This window comes from Anastrepha obliqua, chromosome 2 (genome assembly GCF_027943255.1).
Source record: "Anastrepha obliqua isolate idAnaObli1 chromosome 2, idAnaObli1_1.0, whole genome shotgun sequence".
In the NCBI taxonomy this organism is placed as follows: Eukaryota; Metazoa; Arthropoda; class Insecta; order Diptera; family Tephritidae; genus Anastrepha; species Anastrepha obliqua.
The window spans coordinates 113466362-113488841 of record NC_072893.1 but is presented as its reverse complement, the minus strand read 5'-3'; the positions used below and the strand labels follow the sequence as shown (position 1 = coordinate 113488841).

General features: G+C 36.7%; 1 protein-coding gene across 5 annotated transcripts in view; it reads left to right on the top strand.

The window, feature by feature from the left end:
• The first annotated feature begins 1802 nt into the window (after positions 1-1802).
• Positions 1803-22480, top strand: part of LOC129237509 (guanylate kinase) — a 231153-nt gene continuing 210475 nt past the window's right edge. Inside the window, exons 1-2 of one of the 5 annotated variants that reach the window (XM_054872306.1) lie at positions 1803-1870; positions 3022-3482. The gene's annotated coding sequence lies outside the window, so the exon portion shown is untranslated. Of the gene's footprint in view, positions 2049-2583; positions 2603-3021; positions 3483-22480 lie in introns of those variants that run through there. The other 4 variants (XM_054872304.1, XM_054872303.1, XM_054872307.1 and 1 more) reach the window with 4 other exon arrangements.

Genomic DNA, 22480 nt, shown 5'->3' with positions numbered 1-22480 from the left:
TATGTGGCGAAAGAGGTTAAAACACATTAAATTATATGTAAAAGAGCAAAATGTAATATTCTTGCTTGTTGAGTTAAATAAGTAATTTTTAAAATATTATAATTAGAATCTAGAGAATAGAATAGAAAATAATAATATTAATTGTTAGAAAGGAAAAATTTAAAATGTCATACAAGTATTTATGTATAAATATATATGCGCATGTTTCTGACAGAAAATTTTGGTTGTATACTGTATGTTTACATGGGCTACCTGTGTTATCACTGAATGTTAATAAAATACCATCAACAATGTCTGTTATGTATGTGTGGATGGGCTCTTCACACAACAAGCTAATACACTCTCGCTTGTCACTGACCATTTCATAGCTACTCAATTCTCTCTGAAAGCATGGAATCACCTCATTAAGCTCCCTCTCTGTTGTTTACTTCGATGCCGGTCTCACTAATGCCACATTAAGCTTACGGCATTAAAAAATTCAACAATGTGTGTGAGCATTTATTGTGTCCATATGGCTTTGCCAATTAGTATGTATTTCTCTACTTTTATTTGGATTGCTTGTGTATTTTGTATTGTTTGTGTTGTTGTTCTTATTCCCTTTGCAGCTGGCAGCCGTACTGTTTAGTCAACTTTTCCAATTGTATTCTATTGTTTTTGGTGGTTGATTTGTCCTATGCTCATTCGTTTATTTGTTTGACTGACTAACATTTTTACCGTGAGCATGTTTTTGTTATTGTTCGTATTTTTATTGTCAAGCTGTTAAATTGGATGTGCGTTGGCGTTTCGTTGTCACCCGGTTAGGCTGCCTGCTGTTTGTGTTTATTGTTTTAGGTGACATGCTCCTATTGTTGCTGGTAGTTCGATCTCATTTATCTTATTCGTAGTTTTGTTTTTTTTTTTTGCCAAGGCCCGCAACTCTCTTTCTCTCTCTTTTGCGACTATGTAAGGATAGATATACAGGAACAGTGGGTAAACTCAAAATCAAATTTGATAAATGCTTTTCGAAGTGCTCATAGCCATATTTTATATGCATGTATGAAATTTTTACACCCAACACTTATAAGCAAGTAATGTCAATTTAGTCTGTTGTTAAAATTTAGTGCAATAATTTGCGAACGACCGTATTTCGGCCATAAATTTTTGTTTGGTTTCGGTTTACCTTCCGCAAAAAAATCCGAACTTGGGAAGAACATTTCTTATTGCCCATTCTACAAATTCAAAGCAGCCTTGGGATTTATAAGATATCGATATGATTTGCAGTAATTATATGGAAAAAAAACTGTTTCATTAAATAACGAATTGGACTTGGAAAATTTGCTTGCAATCGGTATAAGTAATAAAGGTTTACATATTCTCGTTTCTGTAGTGTCTCCTCTGAGTCATTGCAAGAGAAATAATTTATTCGATCTTATTCAGTAAAGTAAAAAACAAACAAAAAAATGGAGGTGGAACAGTACTATTTTGTAATTTAGAGCACGCCTTAATATTTTTATATTAAAGTGCTTATATTTCCAATTTCACAAATTCTCTACTGCCATTTTTCTGCATATCATCCGCTCGTCTGGTTACTCAATTTCATCCCTTCAAGCCAAAAAGCGCCTACTGTACGCCTAAACAAGCACAGCGCGCCATCATAGCCAATAGGTCTGTTGCCCAAAGATGATGAATTCTCCCCAACGTGTCTGTTGCCGTTACTCATTGCCGTTACTCCCATGTAGTTGCTCTGCTCTGCTTGCTCCGATAGCTGTTCGCTCTTGACTCTTTGCCTGCGCATACATATGTAGCAACAACTCGGCTGTAGGCCACTCAATACGGTTCGTTCATGAGTCGTGTAGTTTAGTTCTTGATTGGCTGTCATTTGACATTGTTGGTTAGTATTGTTGTTAAGTTCAGTGTGTGCTCAAAGTGGTAGAAAAACTAATGTGAACGCGTTGATTATTGCTGTCGAATTTCCAACTGTAGCGAAATTATTATTTGATAGTGTAGCTGTATTTTGTCTTTATCTGCATGCTGTAGAGTGTGTGTTTGTGCTTTATCTACATATACAAGTATACCATATGTTGTTAAGAGTGTTTTCTGTTCTTCAATTTTTTTTTTTTGCCATGTGCTAGCAACGAAAGGGCGACCGAAATATTTAAGTTATCACCAATAGGCAAGCTAATTTTTGCTACACATAAACTTATTTCTGCACAACATTTTCTGCCTCTTTCCAGACAGCATTAAAATTACCTTATTTGAAAGAAATAAGGAAGTGAATTTTCGTAATAGGGAAAACAATAATAACAACAAAGTGGATCTTGTTCTCAGCTGCGGCGACTTTTAAGGCATGCGAAGCGTAGTCGAGCCCGGGCTGACTGACTGATTGTATGCCGCCTGGCTGTCTTTTGGCTTGCTTGTCAGCCTGCCTGCCTGCCTAGCCCCGTAGTGGTTGGAGATTTGCCTTTTTTGGGTGGGGGCGCCGCATTTGACGTTTGATATGCAGCAGCCAATGCGGCAGCTGCAACAGGAAAAGTAGCGAATGTGTTTTGTAGTAGCAGAAAATATAGAAATATGTTACGAACTAGGCAAGAAAGTTTTAGAAAATTTGCAGCACTGCCTTCAGGTATGCAACTTAGTTGTTAGACAAATTTTCACAGTGTATTTTGATGTTTCTATTTTTGCGTGATTTGCGGCAGTACGCGCGGCGGAAGTGAAATATTTCACCGCCCAAAAAATACAAAATTATTTTTGTGCCTCAAAAGGAAAATTCTTCAAGCCAGCAGCAAAGTAGAAAATTTCGTTGCACATTTTTATAGCTTTTCTAGCATTGAGGGCAGTGGGGGCTCATGCACGCATTTATTACATTTTCAGTCTTAGATTTTTTTTATTGTAGTTGTATTTGTTGCAGTTCGCGCCGCAGTGTTGTTGTGCGCAGAAAAGGGTGTGTACGCGCCGCTGCTGGCTCGATTGTGTGTACTTACATATGTATGTATGTGTGTATGTACAAATTTTAAAGGCAAATGTGTACTTTGGATTTTCCAGCGTCAAAATTACTTACTCTGCGGAATGATTTTAATGTGAAAATAAAATTTGTGTTTATAAAAGATTGCTTGTGTGCGAATAAACAAATGAAGGCATAAATAGCAAGGATTGAAGTAAACAAAAGTGAAGTGTTAATTTCTTCGCAATTAAAATTGGCAGTAAAATTGCAAAAGCGACATACAAGAAATAGAAAAAAAATTTTAATAAATAAAAAATAGCATAAACCAGTTAAGTGAATAATTTGCTTTCGAAGTTTAATAAAGATTAGTGAGTGCAAACTTAAAAATACCCAAATACTAAACAAAATTAAATGAATTAAAGTGTGTAATTTATACAATAATTGCTTCAAAAGAAATTAACATATTTTGGTGTTAAAAGAAAAATATTTGCAGTTTCTATCTAAAATATTTGCAGCAATACTATTTTGGAAACCGACTTTAAAAGGAATTTTCAAAGAGAAGGTAAATTGAAAATAAATAATTTTTATTATTATGCAAAATATCGCAAACTAGCGGTACAGAGCGGAATAAAATATGAAAATCGGTAAAAAAGCTTTAATTGTGCATATAGAAGAATTAAAATATTTTAACAAAACCGCTTTATTTTACGCAAAATGCGTTCCCACGACAGTCGGTGGTGCGTTACCGGATCACACATATCCGGCCAAGGACTGTCACTCCAGTAGCATTTCCCGTGCATGTGTGGGGAGTGTTTATGCTGTTACAACAATAAAAAAACAACAGCAATAATTATTTTCTTTTTCCATACAACGATTGGCTTGGCCTTGTTATTTTTGTTGTTGTAGCTTACAAAATGTCTCACAACTTACAAATGTCTCAGAACGACATGTCGCAACACCGGCCTTTCCTTTACTGGCCCATGTGTTACTTCAAAAAAGTAAAAGTCAAATTAAACCAATTATTGTAGTTGTTCATAATTAAAATGCAATTTTTAATCAAAACAAAAAACAAAAAAAAATTCACTTACAAGTATCGGTCGATGATATCAACTTCTTCTTCTTCTTCTAAGCATCACAATCCTTGGTGAATCATTGGTTCATTCACAACTTTTCGCCACCCGTCTCTATCTAAGGCTTCTTCTTTCCACCGCCGCACGTTGAGCTTTGCAAGGTTATCTTTAACGCCTTCGAACAATCTCTTTCTGGGGCGTCCTCTTTTTCTTTCCTCAACAGGGCGCACTTTAACTGTCTTTCGAGTTGTTCTCTCCTTGGGCATTCTAAACAAGTGTCCAAGCCATCTGTTCCTCTGAGATTTTATAAATCCTATCACAGTTTCGTGTTTTGCTAAAAGTTCCAGTTCATGATTGTATCTTATTTGATAAGTACCGTCCTGCAGTCTTATTACTCATAAATTTTTCGTAAACTTTTTCTTTCGAAGATATAAACTTACAGCAGTTATAGTTATAGCACTTTTACTGAAAGGTTATATGTCAAAGTTTCAGGGCATTCAGAGTAAAATTGGGCAATCACTAGCCTTAAAAAGGGCCATACATTTGACGGAAAAAGCAGGAGACAAATAGTAGTGAGCCTTAACACACATTTCAGTTGCTCCAGTTCATGATAAATTATTGGCTCAGCAAGTTTTAAGAAAATATAATCAGAACGATTTCATGTCAAGGATTCCAAGTATTCTGGGGATGATCGTAAATTTTTCTGAAAATTGGCTTGTTTGTAGGCTTGAGTGTAGGTAGGCACGTGAAAGGGTTGAAGTACCGCACTGGCACTCCCCAAGTAGCGCTAAAGCGCCATTTTGATACAATTATGAGAGCTCCAAAGGGCAGATATAAGTGGACCAGAGGTTAAATGGGATTTAGTTTGGAGCACTGCCCGAGTCTATCGCAAAAAGTAGCACCCAGTGACCTTAATCGTCTGGCTGGCGAACCCGGACATTTACAGAGGAAATTTTCAATAGTCTCGTTCTCTAAAAGGTCCCTACAGCTCCTGAAATGAGGATTAAATGGTAAACCCAATTCTTCTACATGAGTGCAGATCGTCCAATGACCGGTAAGTACAGTTACAAGTTTGGAAATTGAATTGCGTGCAGTCCCCAGGATTATCTGCGTCTTGCGTCTTTTGTACTGGGGACATAGGATTTTCGAAATACCACACGAAAAATGGAGCTACAGCTCTTCTGAGTTTTCCTGAGAAATGAGTTGGGCAAACTAACTTTAACAATAGTCGGAGGGAAACCGATGACCGGGTGGGAGAGTGTAAATAAGTGTTAAGTGTAATAAAAAGTAATTTTTGAACAAAAATTAATAATTTTGAGATTTATTAGTGTCAAATATTTTGGTATGAAGTTTTTTGAAGCCAAATATTTTTTTTCAATATTTTTGTGAAATTTTTTTACATATTCTTTTAGGGTGAAATGAAAAGAAATGAAATAAACTAAAATATTTTTTTGAATTTTTTTATATTTTTTTAATTTTTTCCCAAAAACTTTGAGCAAAAAAATATAGAAAAAATCAAATAAATATTTTAGGTTATTTCATTTCTTTTCATATCATCCTAAAAAAATATATACAAAAAATTTCATCAAAATATTAAAAAAGAACAAAAACTTTGAACAAAAAAATTCAAAAAACAATTTGGGAAAATTTGTTAGAACATTTTTTTTTTGTCAATTGTGAAAAACAATTATTATCTGAGACTATACTCTTTAATCCCTATAGTTCCTTAGTGGGATTGCATTACCTTTTTGTGATGAAATGAAATAAACTAAAATATTTTGTTTTAAGTTTTTTGGTTCAAAGTTTTTGGGGAAAAATTCAAAAGAAATTTTGGGAAAATTTGTTGCAAAATTTTGTTTTTTGTCAATTCCCCGGTGGTGTAATACTTGACCCCAAGCTCCACTGGAAGCCGCACATAGAAAATCGGGTTAAGAAGGCTAATATAGCCTTCTACGCCTGTAAATCTATGTTCGGCAAAAAATGGGGCCTCAAGCCACGTGTCGTACTTTGGATGTACAACTTAGTGGTTCTGCCAATATTGACATACGGCTGCCTAGTTTGGTGGTTAGCTCTTCAGAAGGGCTACAACTTCACTAAATTAGAGAGAGAGTGCAGAGAACTGCATGTGTAGGCATCACTGGTGCCTGTAGGGCATGTCCCACCGCTGCGATCAACGTTATTCTCCACTTAATTCCTGTGGATCTGCAGGTTAAATCCATTGCTGCTCAGAGTGCTATTAGACTGAAGGAGTTTGGCCTTTGGAGACAACTCCCTGTAGTGCATAGCAGCATCTTGAAGCAGATCTCCCCTTCCTTCTCTGATATTCGCACCGACCTCTCCATCCGCAAATTGTGCTTTGAGGGTTGTGCTAGGGCTATCTTTCCGAGCAGGCAAGATTGGAAAGAGGGGAGAGTTGTTGCGGATATAGATGCCTCTGTTTTCACTGACGGATCCAAAATGGAGTCTGGAGTGGGAGCGGGGGTCTACTCCAAATCAGCCAGCATTTCGGTCTCCTATAAACTGCCGGAGACAAGCAGCGTCTTTCAAGCAGAGGTCTTCGCGATCCTGCAGGCATGCAAAATGCTTCGGGATCGCTGTTGGGAGGGAGACATTAAAATTTTTTCCGATAGCCAAGCTGCAATCAAGGCACTGTCGTCGCCGTATTGCAGCTCTCTTCTCGTGAACTCCTGCAAGGAGGAACTTAAACGCCTCGAACGTGCAAGAAACATTTCCCTCATCTGGGTTCCTGGGCACAGGAATATAGAGGGAAATGAAATTGCCGATGAGCTTGCCAGGAAGGGGGCGGCAGAACCGAATCCAGCTGCCCTCTTCTCAGACATCGGTATCCCCTTGGCCGTCGCTAAAGGGAAACTACACAACTTCTTTCTAAGAAAAGCGCAAGACAGATGGAGGTCTGTCTCATCGTGTGCCATTTCAAAAGCACTATGACCTCAATATGGCTTAAGGTGATGGGAATCCCCCGCCATTCCATTTCCAAACTCATTGCGGTGATCACTGGCCACTGGGTGATCGGCACTCACGCGGAGAAGCTTGGAATTCCGTACAACCCCCATTGCAGAAGCTGTGGGGATCCTACAGAGAAAGAGACTGTGGAACACTTTCTCTGCAGATGTCCGGCTTTGGCGGCTAGGCGCTTGAGATTCCTCAGCGTCCCCTTTGGGGATGACTTGATGAAATTCTCCAGCCTAGATCCCTTTTCTCTCCTCCGCTACATCAACAGCACTGGATGGCTGTAGACGGTCTTATCTCCTCCCTTAATCCTTTCACAGGTAGTGGTCCACTTTATGGTATCAAAACGGCACGTAAGTGCTACTTGTAGTGTACCTGGGGTACTCTTGCCATCTTACCTACCCTACCCTACCCAATTCCCCGAAAGTTTCATAGTGGAATTCCATTAACTTTTTCTGTTATATTCAAATACATACAGCGAACCAGTGCAAAGGGTTCTAAAAATATGGACGGACTTCTCAGCTTTTCTATGACAACCGTAAGCTCATTTATTCTATAAAAAAAATTATTGTTTTTTATAAGATTCCCTTTACTTATATTCTAACAGTGCAAATTAATATTAGCACAATTTTTCTTTGCACTTTTTATGTTTATTGTCACTAAAAGAGTCTAGTATTTGTTAAGCCTTGACCTCATCAGAGCACCCAAGCGCACAAGCTCAACTACTAAATATATGGAATCGCATAATTGCAACGCACACACAAACAATGCAAAAGTCGCTAATTTGTCAGCACCACCCGAGTTCAATGCACACTAATTTGCCCACTACCAAGAGGTCATCAGGAAGCTACAAAAAAATAAATAAAAAGGAAACAGCATCAAAACCCACAATGTAATACCACACAGATCCATTTTTATTATTTTCATAAAATTCGTGGCATGCGTGCTCGTATATCTACATACAATCTACGTGCACAAATATAAAACCTATTCTTTTATGTCCTATGAGTACTTTTCCGCTGCTTTGCTTTCGCTATTGTCATCCATTTCCTTCCTTCCTTGAACGGTGTGTAAAGTTAAATTCTGCAATAGGATTTAGAGGGTTGTTGCACATTTTTACTGATAGCATTTTTTTTTTTGTGTCGTTGTTGCTCTTGTTTATTTCGTAAATGGCATCCACCCCTTAATGCTGGGTTGTGCTGGAAAAGCAGGGAAAAATGTGGAAAAATCGATACTTGTGATAAGTGCGCTGTGAAGTGCCGGTGACTTTTGTCAGAGATAAGAGATATAATTATTTTATTCTTGTTTTCTATTGCGCTCTTGGAATTGTGTGCGCGCGCATTAACTATGAGAGCGTGCTATAGCACGCGTTGAGTAACAGCTGAGAGATGTATTTGCGGTACATTGAATAGAAGTTGTATATTTTTTAGCTCGAGTGTTAAAGAAGTACGGCAGAAGATAGTAGCACAAATATTTCTCTAATTCTTTATTATTAATATTAGGTTTTATCTTAAAAATTTACCTACATACTGTAATTTGTTCAGCATATTTCATTTTTTTTTTTGGTGCTCGCGCATTTTCCGTATTCATCAAACTCTCTCTTTCTCTTCAGCTGCGAAAAGTTAATAGCACTGTTTCACCCCTAACAGTCACTTAACAGCTTCATGCTTATGTACATCTACATCCGTTACCTACTCTCCACTGTAAGCAGCCTCATTTTAATGCTGTTTTACTTGTTTGCGCATATCTTCTTCTTCTAACTAATATAACTACATCTACTTTAACATCATTATCACCACCATCAGCACGCTCATCTTTAGCATCGCATGCGGTGCGCACATGTTTCCAGTGGTGGCGCCCCTCCTGCGGGGCACTTCATTTGATTGTTTTCGGTCACACTCCCAAAAACGTACTTTAGTTTGTGATCCTGTGGTGCATTGAGATTGCTTTAATGTTTTCCAATATGACGCCGCATAGGCGGGTGCAAAACCTACCTACTACCTAGTAATCCGCCGCATGTACGCGTGCTTTAATATTTATTATTTTTAATTTACTGTTGTTTAACTTTAATTAACCCTTTTAACAGCAGGCATTCAAAGTTGACTCATAAGGGTTATTTGCGAAAAATTTTAATTTTTTTTTCTCATTTTTTTTTGTTCACTGTTGCAAAAATGTGCTTCCGTTTTAGGACTTTTGTAGTATTTTTTTTTCTTCTTTTATTTCATTTTAGGCAAAATTAGTTACCCCTTTTGTGTGCCCAATTTGACATGTTAGGCGAGGTTTGTAATTTTGAAAAAGCTTTGTCGTATTGCCGCGATTTTTCCCTTTAATCTAGTCGATGACTCACTTACGCTTAATTTTGGCTTTTCTCTTCGTTTTTGTAAGCAAGCACGTTTCTTTTCCTTCAGTTTTGTAGGCATTTGGGTCACAGTGTCCTTGAATTTTTTCTATATTTATATGTGTGTGTGTGTATGTATGAGTAACCTTCACACGTAGCGCTTATATTGCCGTATGGGATTTTTATTATTTTGAACGCCTTCAACTTATGCTAGATGAGTCATTGCTAGGATAGTAGGACATCCTTGGCTGGTGTGAAAGTGAAATTGCTAAGCTTCAATTTAGAAAAAGATATGTGAGTCATATCTTGGTATAAACAGCATTTCTTATTCTTGTTCTGACAGCAGAATATTTTTTCTTCACATATACGAGGTGTGGCTACCGAAGAACGAACGTTTTTTTCATTTATAAATATTTTAAATTTTTTCCAGATAAATCAGGCTTAAGAAATGAGTAATAAGGTTTTTTTCAAAACATTTTTTCTGCAATTCAAATTGAAAATTTTCATAGTTTTGTAGCAAAAGAAAAAACAAATTTAAGTTTTCCAATTTTTTTCACGTTCCCAATTTTTTTTTTTTTTTTGAATTTATAACTTTCCAATCTTTTTTTAACTTTGTAAATACCTTGAAAACGTTTAATTTTTATGAAGAATCTGCCCTTTGTTAGGCAGCCGCGTCTGGGTAGACATTTCTGGCCTCAATCAGTACAAAAAAGCCAGACCCGGCTGCCCAACCGAAGGTTTTAAAAAAGATGTCCAACGGAGGGTTAACCATGAAAGAAATAATGGAAATTTAATTACCTTCCGTTTTATATATTTCTGTTGTTGTTATTGTATCACTTTACCATTTCTATGGCAGCTGGTTCTACGTACTGCAATGACTGGGGTTTTTTCCGACCAAGGGATGGCGCTTTACTAAATTAACGCTGCTTTATATATCACTTCTTTTGATCAGCTAACGGATTTTCCGGATAACAGAAATTTTTTTGATATAATATACCTTCTTTTCTTTAATCTAAAACCGTTATTTGATAATATATCAAAAACTGTCATGACAGAAAAAAAAATGTGGACTTTCGTACTCAGCGACCGATTTTGCATATAGAGAGGATGGTCTGGTTTTTGAGGGGTTTTCGTTGGCTGTAAACAAGTTTTATTATCACCTCCAATATAAGATAGGTAGATAAATTTGAGGTTTGCCCTTCGACCTCATGGTCTTTCGTGCCCTCTATTCATCGCAGTACCTCACCCGAACCAAATTCCCTTATTAAACTTTTGATTGAACTGGCTTGGGCTGGTATGTGCCTCTTTTCTAGCTGTAATTGGCCGCCGGGCTATAGCGATACATTCAATGAGAAGGTGTGTTGGAGTCTCCGGTTATTAGTCGCACAAACAACAAGAGTCAGTGCACCATATCCCAATCCTGTACAGTTGACTGTGTAATCTTCAATGGCCAGTGGGAATGGCCGTGAGTATTCTCAGTTTATCCTTAGTGGTGGCTATGAATTTCCTAAACCTCCTTTGATTGTATTCCCAGTAAAGACTTCGCCTGGCAGAGCCCTATACATAATTTAGTGTCAACTAACTTTCCTTAGCCTTAAGGCAGCTTCACTCCCAAACTCCATAGAAAGGAAAGGTGCGGGTCATATTGGTAACGAGACCACAGCCTCTCTAGCCAATTCTTTAAAAATAAGCTACACATCTAACCCTAAAAAGCTCCATGCGAATCTTTCATTTTTCACTGCCGAAAATATTCTTCTGTCAACTTCTTCAGAACGAGAAGCGTCTGAATTCAAGTCTTATTTCCCTTAATTTCAGTTTAGAAAACTGAGAAGTAGTGCATTGCTAGACCCCTCTGGACCTGCAATGAGGCATGAACCATGCATTTCCACGAACTTCTTTTAATGATTTATAAATTTTAGCAGACATATTTTTTGTTCCCTTCTTTCAATAAATTAAGCTCTCAATTCAAATTCAATGAATTTCATTGCTCTATTATTGCACTTAAGTGGTTACATGGGTTTCGTCGGTTAAAAAAAGGCCTATTTTCCATATTTTTGTTTTCTATGTAATAAATTATTTATTTAATTCAAACTTTTTTCTGTCTTAAAGATACATATTTAAAGAATAATTTCTGAAATTTTCCAAAAACAAAAATTGAAACTCCTCCATTGTGACGTCATTTTCGGTGATCCCTCGAAAAAAAGGTGCGTCCGCGTTGTCAGCATAACTCCTGACAGGATCATCAAATATGAAAAACGAAGGAAAAAAAAGTAAAAATTGGTATTTTGGCAGTCATTTTTCCAAAAAAAATGAAAATTTCGGCTAAATTTGCTTGACATTTTGTTTTTTTTTTAATAGTTGTAATTGAAAAAAAAAATCCTTCATTCAAGCGCGAGTAAATTGTATCTCGAACACCTGTGTAAAATTTCATCAAGATCGGTTGAGTAGTTTTCGACAACATTTGACAGCGACTTTGAAAACACGGTTCCGAGAAAAATGCGTTTAAAGTTTTGAGTAACAATAAACGTGGCTTGAAGCGCACACCTTCCAAAGGCTGTATCTCCGAACTATTATTCGGATCGACTTGAAAATTTAGGATATATTCTTGAGATATTGTAGAAATTAATAAGCTAAACAAAAAAAAATCGATTTTTTGAAGCGTCGAAACCCATGTAACCCCTTAAAATTTTTCTGCCCAAAAAAATCGGTATAGCTATACCCATTTCCTCACAGACGCGATAGTACTGCATTCGAAAGCGAAGGCTTTACGCTAAACAGCTGACGTTTGCTAACGTTTGGCACACGCGTACTTCTTCTATAGCCACATCAGTACCATTACTTGATAGTCATACCTCGTAAGTTAATAATATGCGCTAGGCGCTGGTGTGAGTGTTAACCTTGACGTATAGCACTTATTTGAATACAAATGAAAAAATTCCATACGCCATCGCATGGACGTGCATTGAAATCCAACGAGCTGTCCTTTTGTTGCATAACAATGATTTGAAGTGAAATTGAAATTGCTTATAGTACAAGTATGTAACACTAAAACATCTAAGAAACACCGAAGAGTTATGGGAACGCGCGGGAAGTGAAAAATATATACCGTGAAATGACATTTGTTGCAGTAGTTGAGAGGGGGCGGAAGTAGAGAAGGTTGAGCATCGTCTATGTAATAGTCCCGCTTTGGTTAAAGCGCGACAGTACTGCCATATAAAACAGTTCTTTAAATGTTTATCGGAGCTTAACTCAACGGATATTTGAAATTTGTAAAGTTTGGTTAAATAAATGTCGTGTTTTCTCTGTATAGGCAAGTTAAAAGGGTCGGAATTGGATACTCGCTTAGTGGCATTTGAATGAACGCTTATAGCGGCAGATATATAGACTTCCCTTTTTATGTACACCAACCTGATTTGGAGTTGACTGTAGGCCAAAAGGTAAGAAAGTTTTAATGTCATGGACGCATTCCGTAAAACTCAGGGTGACACAAGATTTATCTCATCCGAACCTCATATTAGTTATACGAAGTTCTTATAGGCCTGGTCTTATTAATAGGCCTTTATGTAAGGTCAAATGCAAGACAAAGTACCTTGTGTCAACAACCAAAAAGTTGCGCGTATTGGGCAGCAGGTTGCGATTGACAATTACGAGTTCAGCGAAATGAAGGGCTTTGTCTATCTAGAATCCACCATTAACACCAACAACAACGTCAGCTAAGAGATCCAGCGAAGAATAACTCTTGCCAACAGGTGCTATTTTGAGCTGGGTAGGTAAATGAAAAGCGGAGCCCTCTCTCGTCGCACGAAAAAAACGTCTATCATCAATCACTCATCCTCCCGTTCTTACTGTATGCCACTGAACCCTGGATATTGACGAATATTGATGTGCGGTTATTAGAAGCTTTCGATGGAAAAATTCTTCGTAAGTTTTGTGGTCCAATTTGCGCGAATAATGCATACCGAAAAAGATGGAACCGCGAGCTGTATGCTGACATCGCATTAAGATTCAGCGGGTGCGCTGGCTACGCCACGTTGAACAAATGGACAATAACACTCCAGCAAAGAAGGTACGACTTTTCGACATGTACTGGTGGAACTCGAAAAAACGACGTCCTCCTCTACGTTTGGAAAACCAAGACGACGACGACTTGGCCACCCAAGTCTAACTGGCGTCAACGCGGCCAAGACCGATCATCGGTTTTGTAGTTGCCATCTAAGTAAGTAAGTAATTACAATATCTAAGAAAGAAAAAAAGCGTTTTTACCTAGTAGGATATTTTATCTGTATCCAAAACCCTTAGTTACGAAGAATTCAGTGGAGGACCCGGCGTTTAGGGTAACAGGAAAATTAATACAACGAGCATTCAGCTACACGAGGGGTAACCGCTGACCTGGCGTTGCTCGGGTCAACTTTAAAAGATGTTCGCACGTAAACAAAATCAAGCCTTCAAGGCAGACGATTTAGTCTATCATATCTGCCGGTCTATAGCTCCTCCTGGAGTTTGTGGCGTGCGCCTTGATTTTGTTCCATAAATGGAGGGAGCTACAGTTTTATGCCGCCTCCGAACGGCTGTAGGTTTTTTATGAAGAGTTTTTTCATGGCGGTCGCCGTAGCCGAATGGGTTGGTGCGTGATTACCATTCGGAATTCACAGAGAGGTCGTTGGTTCGAATCTCGGTGAAAGCAAAATTAATAAAAAACATTTTTCTAATAGCGGTCGTCCTTCGCCAGGCAATGGCAAACCTCCGAGTGTATTTCTGCCATGAAAAAGCTCCTCATAAAAATATCTGCCGTTCGGAGTCGGCTTGAAACTGTAGGTCCCTCCATTTGTGGAACAACATCAAGACGCACACCACAAATAGGAGGAGGAGCTCGGCCAAACACCTAACAGAAGTGTACGCGCCAATTATTTATTTATTTATCTTTTTTTTTCATAGCAGAAATAGCCTCGGAGGTTTGCCACTGGCGCTCGTGGAACCATCGGAACTTTTTCCTCTATTTAGTGTTTCATGGTCACTATGGGTTTTGAATCCGAGTCCTACCGTTCCCATTCGGCTATGGGGTCCACCCATGGCGAAAAAATCTAGAAGGTGTGGCCAATAACAGACCGTTAACCGGCTCTCAGTGAATTTGAAAAAATCAGCTGATCAGCTGACTTAACCGAGTTTATGAGCAAAACTAAGATAATGTTGGTTATATACGAAAATAATAAACACAGGCGTCATGTAGATTCGTTGCCGTCTAAATAACGACAACTTGGGCGAGTGTGTAGAATCAGCAGGCAGAATTCTGCTGCCGAATCCTCGATGACGTGGCAGCTGAAGTTACTCGCTTAATTTCGTTTCTCACCATAGCTGAAAGCCAAGTCTCGTATTATACCAGCCTTGGGGACCGTCTGTAAGTTAGGTTGTTTAGCAAATCTGATCGGCGCTCAGTTTAATTTAGGAGCATCCATTGAAAGCTATACAGTGAAAATCTTGAATAAAAATAATCAAAGTTAAAAATTGCTTTGAAAATCATTTCAAATCTTGTTTTTTTTTTGTGTTTACTGTTTCTTCAGCGCAACTTCAAAACTCGTCAGGCATCAACCGATTGTGCGATCAATCTGTATTTCCATAAATCACTCAATCATCCTCATCCTTTTCATTGCCTACATTTCCTTCGTACGTTCCAAAATCGCAGACATGCACAGAATACACAATATACATATATGTAAGTGCGCCTGTACGCCTGCGCAAAAACCGGCAAGTCAATGAACTGCCGACGGCTAAAAGGTTGCCTTTTTGACGCCTGCATACAAACCACGCGCATGCGCACAGACGCATAAATCGTGCTCCTGACATTGAAATTTGTGCATAAGTTTACTTTCATAAAAATATGCATATGTATGTATGTGTGTGGCATGGGCGCATTAATGTTTTTCCTTTCATTTCTGCTTATTCTCAACTCACTTCTTTTCGTCTGCACAACTTTGGACTCACAGTTTTTATAAGTTTTTTGTTGTTTTTGTTCGTGTTTTTAATTTGCAGTATTTGTGTGCTGATTGTCCTCTACATTAACGGCAATGGTAATTTTTTTTTTTAGATTTTTTTTATAATTTTTTTTTAGAATTTTTTTTGTAATTTTTTTTTTTAATTTTTTTATTTGCATAATCAAGTAACTTTGTAAGCAGACGCCTTTTACGCCCAAGTTGATTTGCTTGCAACCGCTGATATTTTATTTCACGTATGTATGTACGTATGTGCGTAGCTTCTCTTCATTATGCGCTTTGTGCAATCCGTGGCGCATTTAATCGCCTACCATATCTTATAACAGCGCAAGTGCTCGAGTTTCAAGCCGCTGCGTCACCTCTGTCGGCTCCAGGCCGGGTCTGAGCTGCGCTTAATTTTCATTCATAGCACCGGCTCACCTTGTCGCCCAACAACTTCTGGCATAATAATAACAATAACAACAAAAGTAGTATTAACGTCAGCAGTGACAATATTGTAAAGCAACAAAGCAAATAAAACCGCAATGTTTATTGCGTGTGTGTGTGTGTGTGTGTGTGTCTGACTTGAGTTCCCAGCTGCGCGCGTTGCAAAAAGGATAGAAAAAGTGCTTACTAGGCTGGTTGTGGACTGTATAGTATTTACTTAGGTGGGTAGGCGTGCATACATACACACATACGTACATACATTTCATACTGATTGGCGTGCTCTACAGCGCATGCGTGCCGGTGATTCCTGCGTACACGGGTGCGTTTTTGCCGCCACAGACGATTGCCGTTGGTGCGAATTTCCTCTTCCTAGCTTCCTGCTAGCCGACAAAGAAAAATGCGAAAAGCTGTAGAGCAAACCGCTGCCCACACGTGCTTTATTCACAATTTTTATTTTTTTATATTTTTTTTTTGTTTTGTTTGTTTTTGCGGCTGTTGCCGTCATTGGAACTCGTTCTTTTCTGCCTCTTATCGCAACCACACTCACTTAAGCGACACTTGTTATGCATATTTTTTGCTTTTACGCTGGTAAAAATTTATCTTTGAAATAAATAGAACATTTTTTAAAATAGTTTTTACCTCACAAGTCACGTTTCGTAAATGAAATTTAATGCTTTTTTATTGTGAAATTCTGGTAACAGAAATAGCGCTTTTTTGTCAGGGATATTTAGGAGCACTGACATGTTGCTTATAAAATTAATAGATAATTAATGTAAATTAGTGCTTTTATCAAATAACTTCCTAATTTTGGCACGTCGTTGCAATTTATATCGGTGGCTTGGACAACACGTCCAAGTAAAGGGTGGTTCACCGTTTAGCTTTTTTTTGAAAATGATATGGAAAATAACGTCAAAAAAGTATATGCTGCTACAACTACAATAACCACATTGGTTAGCATTAGGGACATCAGTCCCGAAATTTCGGGATCCCGTGCAAAAAATCCCAGTATTGGTTTATATGAACAGTTATTAGTTTTTTTTCTGCAAGTTAAAATAAGGTGTAGAATCTTAGTAGAATATCGGGATCCCGGATCCCGGAGGTTTTTACGTACCGAAAATCCCGATATTAGTGTTTAACAAAATTTTCTTTTTTTTCGGGTCGTATGATAATTTATTCATTTTTAGTTTTTCAAGCTAAGTATAAAAATAATTTGGAATAAAATCTGAAAGGAATCACAGGATCCCGTAAACCATTACTTTTGACGTATGAAAAATCTCAGTATTGGTTTATATAATAATTAATTAGTTTTTTCTTCAAGTTGCAGTGAAGCAAAGATTTTCCAAATCTTATTGGAATCCCGCGATCCCGAAACTCGGAGTTTTTTACGCACCAAACATCCCGGTTTAAGTGCTTAAGAAATTTATTAGTACTTTTGTTTTTTTGTACTTAAACTCTAGAATATTTTTGGGAATGAAATCTTATTCGAATTCCGGTAGGCCGCAACCTGGTATGTTTTTAGGTATCCACTATTGGTTCATATGATAATTTAATATATTACTTTCTTTTCTCAGGTTAAACTATAGGAGAGAGTTTGATATAAAATCTTGTTGGAATGCCGAGATCCGGAAATCCAGTATTTTTACGTGCCGAAACTCTCGCATTGATAATCCATTATTTATTTTTTTTTGTTTCAAGTTAAAGTAAAGAACCCAAGAACCAGGAACCCGATACTTTTTATGTATCAAAAATTCCAGTATTAGTTCTTATGATAATTTAGTAGTTTTTTTCATTTGTTTCAAGTGAAATTACAAGAGTTTGAAGTTGTTGTTGTTGTTGTTGAGGTGGTTGAACATTTCCACTGAAATACTCCTAATTAGTGACCAGCACCGTTTTACTACCACTATCTCGTGTGATGATGTTTTTTGTTTTTTTTTTGTTTGTATCCAAGTCAGATCCATTTAGTGAGGTCCAAGTATAGCAGGAAATCCTGTATCTCGATGTCTGAGATCTCCCTAATTTGCTGTAGGAAAGGCTTACCGAAGGATCGGAGTCGTGTCCTGGCTAGTCCCGGACATTCACATAAATAGTGGAAAATACTTTCCTTCGCCCCTTCCGCTTGACAGCTTCTACAGATAGGATTGAAGGGTTGATTGAGTCTAGCTGCATGATCTACTTTAGAATGACCTGTAAGGGTTGCAGTGATGCGTGAAATGTTTGGCCGAGAACATCCTAGCAGGTCATTCGTCCTTTGGATTTTATATGACGGCTATGTGTTTTTTGTTGTAATACATGTAGGTATTTGCTTCCATCTTCTTTCGGCTAAAGCATGATAGTGTAAAGCAATGGATGCTTTTAATGTGTTCAGTGGGGTGGAGACTGCCACCACCTCTGCTATGTCTAGTGTCAAACCTCTTCTTGCTAACTCATCCGCTATCTCATTGCCCCGTATGTTCCTATGACCGGGAACCCATATCTGAGTAATTTCAAGCCAATGGCTGAGAAGTTCCAGCTCCTCTCTACACTGTAAGGCCAGTTTGGATGAAATGTAGTTGGAGTCTCAGGCCTTAATAGCTGCTTGACTGTCTAAGAAGATAGCTACTCTTGCACCAACTTCCTTGTAGAGCTCTAGGGATTTGCATGCTTCTCTGATCGCTAAAAGTTCTGCCTGCCGCATATGTTAGTATTGGCCTTACAATGGCTGTGTAGGACCAATTGGATAGTTTTGGTTGGAAACCCCATTTTTTCCCAACATTCTCTTACACGTGTAAAGTGCTATATTCGCTTTCTTTACCCTGTACTCTATGTTAGACTTCCAGCTGAGTTTGGGGTCCAGGATAACCCCAAGGTATTTTGCCTGTTTGGTTGGCGTGAGGCTGACGCCGAGAGTTTGAAGTAAAATCTAAATGGAGTTTCGGGACCCCGGAATCTGGTACTTTAAAAAAAAATACCAAAAATCGATGAAAATTTTCAGCCACTTTAAGCTTGCACAGGATCTACTCAAATTGAGTGGATTAAAAAGTAAATACCCAGAATTTTTCTAACAACCCAAAAACAAAAAAATTTGCAAATTTGAAGACTTTTTTTTAATTTTTCTAAATTTGTAGAACATGTGAAACTTTAAATAAAAAAAAATTAAGAACACAATTTTGTTCGCTTTGAAAAAACATTGTCTCTTCTAAAAAAAAAACTGTTTTGTCAAAATGTTTCTGCTTCATCACATTCTGATTTTTAAAATGAAAGCGTCATCATTAGCCACTTTATTTATTAAACATTCTTTTCTTATTATTATAACTTTTAATATAAATTCTATTTCATTATATTTTTATTCGCTAGCCACCTGTCCAGCTGTTGTTGTCTAACGCCACTTCGCACTTCTGTTTTTTGTATACAACCTCAACTCTATTCTTTATTCTCAATTCTTTTCATACCAAACAGGTCCATTCGCACAAATTCTGTCTTTGTTCTTGAACTGCTCAACCACATAGAAAAATACGTAACAAACATAAAAGAAAATTAAATAAAAAAAACGAAACTATTCACAACCCAGAACAAATGTGTTTTATTGGGGTGTGAAAGTTTTCTAAAGAAATAAGAAAACAACTTTAGAAGCGGTAAAGTCGTAAAATTTATTACCAGCGCAGCTTCAGCTTCAAAGTATTTAATGGGCAGCTGTTCTTGAATGGAAAGCGCCAAATTCTTTTGTAAAATATGTTTAGTTTCGATGTTTCCAATTTTTGCTGTTGCAGCTTTTTTCATTATCTTCTCATTGAATTGGTATTCGCCAAATTTTTGGAAGGCATTGAATTCTGTGCGCAAATTCGTGGCAAATTGGTATTGTGCGCGCTGAAAATAGGAAATAAATATAACAGTAATAAAAGCGGCAGATAACGATTCAATCAATAATGATTGGAGTCATTTAATGAACCCAAAGTGGTATTGATGAGTTTTTGGAGCGAAAATGACAACTTATTGATCAAGCAGAATGATTGCAAAAAACAAAAATTGAAGACTGTTACAATCTGTTTTTGGAACTCATTGTATTATATGTTTGGACTTATTGTATACAGAATTTTTCATTTCTAAACTAACTAGCTGTACCCTTCGGGCGTTGCTACGACAAAAACTAAAATAAATTTAAGAAAAATAACTTTAAAGAAAAATCAGTACACAAATATTCAATTCATTCTAAACTAATTTATTGATTTTGTTTATTTCGAAAAAATCGGTTGAACGGGCCACCTGGTGGCGAGTGGCAGCAATGAGCATATTCTACAAACCTTCTCCGTTTAAAAATACGTATATATACCAATTTTTATAATAATCGGTCCAGTAGTTTTCGAGTTCATCGACATACAGACAAGCACTCATTCTTATATATTACTAGCGTACCCTCGCCCGCTTCGCTAGGCGATAAATTCAATGATTTGCTGAAAGAGAATAAAATTAATACGAAACAAAGCAAATTCTTTGATACAATTTCATTCGAACTTTATTGTAACACTTTTTGGTAGACAACGTTTTTGGTTTTTTCATCTTTCGCGTGAATAATGACGATGGTTTGCCAACTCGTGAGCAAGCTACATACAATTGTCCATGAGAAAAAATTGGGTATTCTAAATTAATACCGCACATTTGTAGAGACTGTCCTTGCGCCATATTAATTCTCACAACGTTTGAAATCGAATGGTAAATCCGCCGGAAGCAGTGGAATTCAGGGTATCAAAATGTCTTCTCCTTTGTACTTCCCTTTCAAAATTGTTGCTTCGATAACGTTACCCATTAGCTTCTTCACAGCGAGTCTGGTACCATTGCAAAGTCGGGGCACATTACTATTGCGCAGCATAATAATCGGTGCTCCAATTTTTAATCGTAAATTATGAGGTGGTAAGCCTGGCAAATCGAGTGAGTTTAAGAATTCAGTTGGATAATTTACGACCTCATCTTGATCAGTAATAGTGTCCATTGACTTATACGCAACTATGTCACCAGGTATTTGATCTAAAATAGCTGAATTTATATCATTGACGTCCTTATTTTTCCCAGCTAAAATTGCTGTTTCGATGAGTCAATCATGGTTTTTGTAATGTTGAACTATGTTTGGAAATACACTCTGTATCAATGCCTCTTTAGACTGTGCAAAAGTGCAGAAATTGTTAGGCAATGTTATCATTCCTGTTGTTTTTGAAAAAAGGTTTATTTTTTTTGGTTAAAAAGTGTTGTTTGAAGTTTTGAAAAACACTTCGCTCTAACAAATTTCTTCTCAGTTAATTGCTGAAAATTAAATATTTTGAAAAAACTATTTTTTTTTAATTTAACGTTTTTGAGAAAATTTTGTTCTTGAAAAAATTTCATACTTTTGTAGAAGTTTAATTTGATTTGTTAAAAAAGATTTTTTTCCGCTTTGAAAAACACCCCCTCGAAAAAATGTATTCTCTATTAATAGTGGAATATGAAATGCTTTGAAAACACCATTTTTTTTTTTTAATTTTTTTTGGTTTTCAGAAAATTTTGTTTTGAAAAAATTTCATACCCTTGAAAAAGTTTTATTTTAATATATTTTATTTGTTTAAAATTTTTGAAATTTTTTTTTTGTAATTTTAGAAAAACACCTCTTCGAAGAAATTTCTTTTATCTTTTTGAGGAAAATTTGGTTTTGAAAAAATTTCATGCTTTCGAAATTTTTTTATTTTACTTTATTTCTTCAAAATTTTTGAAAACAATTTTTTTTATAATTTTCGAAAAACACCCCTTTGAAAAAATGTTTTCTATGTGTCATAGTGGTATTCCATTAACGTTTAGGATTATAGTCAAATACTTACAAATATCTACGCTTTCACAAATAGCAACAATAAACAAATTTCCTCAAAACCAAAAAATTCTAAACAAACAACGTAATAAATTTAGAATTTTGTGTTCACGAAAAAACAGTATTGTTTTTATTGTTTTAACTGAAAACCAAAATGTTGCAAAAAATCAAAACAAAACTAAATTATTTTTTTTTGTGCATTTGGTCCATATGTTCCATAAAAAGTTGATATGGTAAATAATATGCAGGGCCTGATACACGCAAATTTCCATTGACCATTATAGTGACAAAATTATCGATCACCAATTCCAACAGGATTTCAAAATCAGAGTTGGAATGAGTTGTTGTGTGGTGTACTTCTGAAAAAATGAGAAATAAACAAAATAAATCTAAAAATTCGAATTCTAACTTTATCTTGTGTATGTTCTTATTACCTTTGAATTTTTCCAATGAAGCACCATTCATTTTAAATTTTCAAAGAATTTTTTTTATCATTTCGCGTTTCTTTCCTTTTTCATTCGATTCCAACATTTGTTCATAGCCGAAAACATCGTTTGCAAACGCATTCATTTCCATATAGAATTGGTCAAAGAAAGCATTGCTCAATTAAATTGAAACATTATTTTCATAAATACTTAGGACCTTAACTAATGCACCTTGGTACATACCTAACGCAGATATTCATCGCGACCTTGACATCGATACTATTGATGAAACAATACAAAGCGCTAGCAGAAGACACATAAATAGACTATTAAGGCATACAAATCCTATGATGAGAAGACTACCAAATAAAGAAAAATCTACCCAAAGTCGGCTTAACCGTCAAACACCAACAGATCTTGCAAAATCCTTGTAATCAATTGTCAACTAATCGTATATATCATTGTTTGTTAACCACTTGTTTTTAAATAATATATATATATTTCTTCTAAATGAGCTTGGGGGCATTGGCCCTTCAAT